Source organism: Crocuta crocuta, unplaced genomic scaffold (genome assembly GCF_008692635.1).
Source record: "Crocuta crocuta isolate KB4526 unplaced genomic scaffold, BGI_CrCroc_1.0 scaffold318, whole genome shotgun sequence".
NCBI lineage: Eukaryota > Metazoa > Chordata > Mammalia > Carnivora > Hyaenidae > Crocuta > Crocuta crocuta.
The window spans coordinates 658,578-662,285 of NW_027531425.1; the positions used below are offsets into that span (position 1 = coordinate 658,578).

The following is a 3,708-nucleotide window of genomic DNA, read 5'->3' on the forward strand; positions in this document are numbered from 1 at the left end:
ACTTTGTTGTTTGATCTTGATAGCGACTGTCACCCTGGCTATAGGGAGGGCCAGATGACTCTGCTTTCTAGGAATTGCCTGCCCCAAATCCAGAACAGGTCAATGCCACTGGACAAGGCTGGAGACGCCTAGACAAATCCCTGCCTCCAGCTCTGCTTTGTTTAAAGACTCCATCACGCAGTCCTTCACTTACTCCATAAATCTATCCTAAGCTCCCTCTAACTGCAGGCACTAGGCAAGGTGGTAGGGATACCAAAGTGAATCAAACAGGGGCGCCTGGGTGGCTCAGTTGGTTAAGCATCCGACTTCGGCTCAGGTCATGATCTCACAGTCGGTGGGTTCGAGCCCCGTGTCAGGCTCTGTGCTGACAGCTCGCTCAGAGCCTGAAGCCCGCTTCAGATTCTGTACGTCCTTCTCTCTTTCTGGCCCTCCCATGATCATGCTGTGTCTCTCTCTCTCATAAATAAATAAAACATTTTTAACAAAGTGAATCAAATAGGCACTGCCCTCCCTTCTTATGGAGTCGAAGGCTTTGGAGAAACACTGACAATGGAAGCATAATTACCATCAGTTGTGATCAGTGTATGGTTACCATGGTGAAGCAAAGGGAGTCATGGGAACCTAGCAGCGCAGCCAATGCAGGAATCCAGGGAAGCGCCCCTGGGGGGCACGGCCCTGCACACATCCTTCCTTCAGCAGGTGGTAGGGCATGCTCCCTACCCGGTGGCAGGGTGGCTGGCGTCCTAGCCCTCTTTCATCGTGTTCAGGCCCCTGGCTACACCCTGACAACTCTCAGTGAACCCACAGGCAATGCCTCTATAAGCCTGGGTTGGGCTTACAGACAATTCATTCTTTAACTCATTCAACAAATATTTATTGAGCCCCTATTATGTGCTGAAACCGGCTCATTTGGCCTTCCCACGGGGACTTTCACCCTGACTTCCAGGGAGGCCTTGCTGGAGCACCGTGTCCTGGCTTCAGCCCACCGCAGAGCCTCTGTTTCCTTCTGGAGAGATGGGAGGATGATTCAGGACCAGAGCAGCGTGTCCCCGATGTCCCAGAGAAGGAGCTCTTGTCATCAGGTGGGGACTCTCCTTCCCGGGAGGTATGTCAGGAAAGCTCCACCCGCTTTGAGTTTCTCCCACAGTGCTCAGTGGACACAGGACGGGCAGCAGCTCTAATCCAGAAGGCACGTAGCAGTTTGAGCAGAGCCGTGAGCAGGCAGACATTAATTCCTGGAAGTGACAGAGGCCTCTGACTTAAAGACTTGCCAGCCTCCCTGTCACCTTACGTATAATTGCCGTCAGTCCCATTTCTTGAGCTCCTTTACCTCATCTCAAACCCCGATGTTGCCCCTGCACCCTACCTGGGAAGTTAAGAAGGCGAGGAATACTTCCCCCTGTGGGGCTGGTGGATAGACCAAGGTGCGGAGCTGACGAGCGGCTTAAGGTTCAGGACGGAACTGGGAACCAGGTCTCCACTGCAGCCCCAGACCTCCCAAGGGCCCTCAGGGCTCCCCGGGCCTAGTTCATCCCCTTACTCAGGGGCGCTCAGAGGACTACTGTCCCTCCAACACACGCCCAGCTCTCCAACCTTCAAAGCAAGCGGCCCCAGGACCCCACCCCTCAGGTGGCCTCAATGGGTTCCATTGTCCAAGAGGCTCTTTGGCTTGACCCCAGCCCTCCAAGCGGCAGGACAGCATGCTTGGAGAGGGGTCTGCCTTGTCCCCTCCTCAGGCTCTGCTGGCTGCCTGGGGGAGCCTGTGGGCCAGGGGCCCCGCTGAATGTGACCTATTGTCTTCGGGGTGGATTTAGGAAGTGCCAAGCTCCCATCAAACAGCTCTGCTCCTCAGGTAAAACAAAAAAAGGGCTGTTCATTTGGGAACTTTTCCCCCTTATCTCCTTTTCCTATCTCCTCGGGCTTAGCTATGGTGTAGTGTTCAAAACCACTTCCCCCCGGAGCCAATCAGAAGCCGGGGCTCACCCCGCGGCCCTGAGGTAAAGTTATTTATAAACGCCTCCCTGGATTATTTGAGCAGAGCCCTTTCGCACACCTCAGAACACCTTTCGGCTACCTGCTCCCCAGGCACACCTGCGCCCTGCCCAGCCGGCCCCGCTCACCCACCGGTAAGCCCCGCCCAGCCCACCCCACGGGGCTGGGGGTCATCCCTTGAAGAGGGTGGGCGCCAGGGGCACCCAGAGGAGGAGTGACAGGAGACAACCGGCCATGGGGGTGGGCTGTTTGCCAACCTGAGCACAAGTGGGAAAGACGCTGTGGCCCCCCTGAGTCCGAGGGCCGCCCCCAGCCCCCCACATCTGAGGACCCCCCTGGGTCTTGTCTCCCATGAAAGGATCTCAGCTGCAGGGCAGAAGGCCTAAGGGAGCTTGTAGGATGGAAGGCTCTAGTGGAAGAGATCTGCCAGATCCCAAAACAGAGTGAGGTGAAAGAAAGGGCTGGCTGCTTTGCAAGGGCTGCTTTCCTCTGCAAGGGAAAGAACAAAACTATTGGACCTTCCTTGGGGCACCAGCCTTTGAAGCTGCTGGCTGCACCTCTCCCCTCTTCTCTTAGTGCTTGGCTCACCAGCCTGGCGGGTGGCTGTCTCCTTCTTCTGCCCCTCAGATGTGCTCTTGCACTCCTTTATCTCTCCACCAGCTCAGGGCACCCACATGGGCTGCATGGAGTCCCATTTGTCCCCCATTAATCCTGAGGGGTTGGAAGAGGCAGAAGGAAGGGAGACTGAGAATTAGGAGAGACCGAGCAAGGGAACAGCTCCATCCGACCCGGGGAACAGGACCCAGGGGACCTGGCTCCCAGGTGAAAGCTTCAACACAAGAGGCTTTGGGTCAGGACAGTGGTTTGGGCCAGCTCCACCAGCTCCCAGCTTCCTAACTCATCCTGAAGCCCTGAGGGGTCCCAAGTCACCCTCAGAAAGTGTCCCATTCCTCAAAATCAGCCCATGAGGTCCCCAGCCTAGGCCAAGCCAACCTTTTCTCTTTCTAGCAAAAACCCCCACTCACACTTGGTCCTGTCGGATCTGAGCCACCAGAAGGAAGACCTGAGTTGAGAGTGTGCCCCTAAGAGTGGCGTGGTGCCCCAAGTAGGGCAGACGAAGAGAGGGCAATGCCCCTGGATGGCTTCACCCGCATAGACAACCCTCTCCCAGAGCCCCACGGTCCCCCCACTCCCTCCCCACACCCAGAGCCCCACGGGCCCCGTGCTCAGAACCTGCCAAAGCCTCCTTGGGCAGCATGGAGACTAACACACACACCCCTGCCACCACCATGTTGACCTTCCCAGCCCTTCCCACACTCCCACGACTGCTCTAAATCCCCATTTGTATAAAAGCCTGGGGGCAGAGATGGACTCTTTTTTTATCTTTTAATGTCCAGAGTCTTCCTAGAGATTGGCACGTAGTGGGTGTTGAGTGAGTGTGTGTGTCGGTCTGAACTGAACAACTACAGCCAGCTCCCTGAGGGAAGGAGGTACCAGTTTGGTGCTGACCAAACTTGGGAGTCCTTGAACCAGACCACAAGGCCCTTCACTCATCTCCTTGTCCACTCGCCCGCTTCCAAGTGAGACTAACCCCAGTCTCCTTGCAGCGCTCGAGGAGCCTATTTTAAGTGTCCGTTTCAGGGAGCCCATGACCTTGGTCTGGTCTCACTGCCGGAAAGTGCTTTGCAAAGTCTGACCTCGATCCCTTCTGCTGGA

The 3,708-nt window shown here is 56.2% G+C and overlaps 1 long non-coding RNA gene across 1 annotated transcript; it reads left to right on the top strand.

Annotated features, from left to right (window-relative positions):
• Nucleotides 1–1,011: 1,011 nt before the first annotated feature.
• LOC144238331 (uncharacterized) lies at nucleotides 1,012–3,357 on the top strand. The gene is made up of 4 exons (XR_013337084.1): nucleotides 1,012–1,105; nucleotides 1,815–1,852; nucleotides 2,039–2,126; nucleotides 3,001–3,357. It is a non-coding gene; the product is annotated as an uncharacterized LOC144238331 (long non-coding RNA).
• The last annotated feature ends 351 nt before the right edge of the window (nucleotides 3,358–3,708 follow it).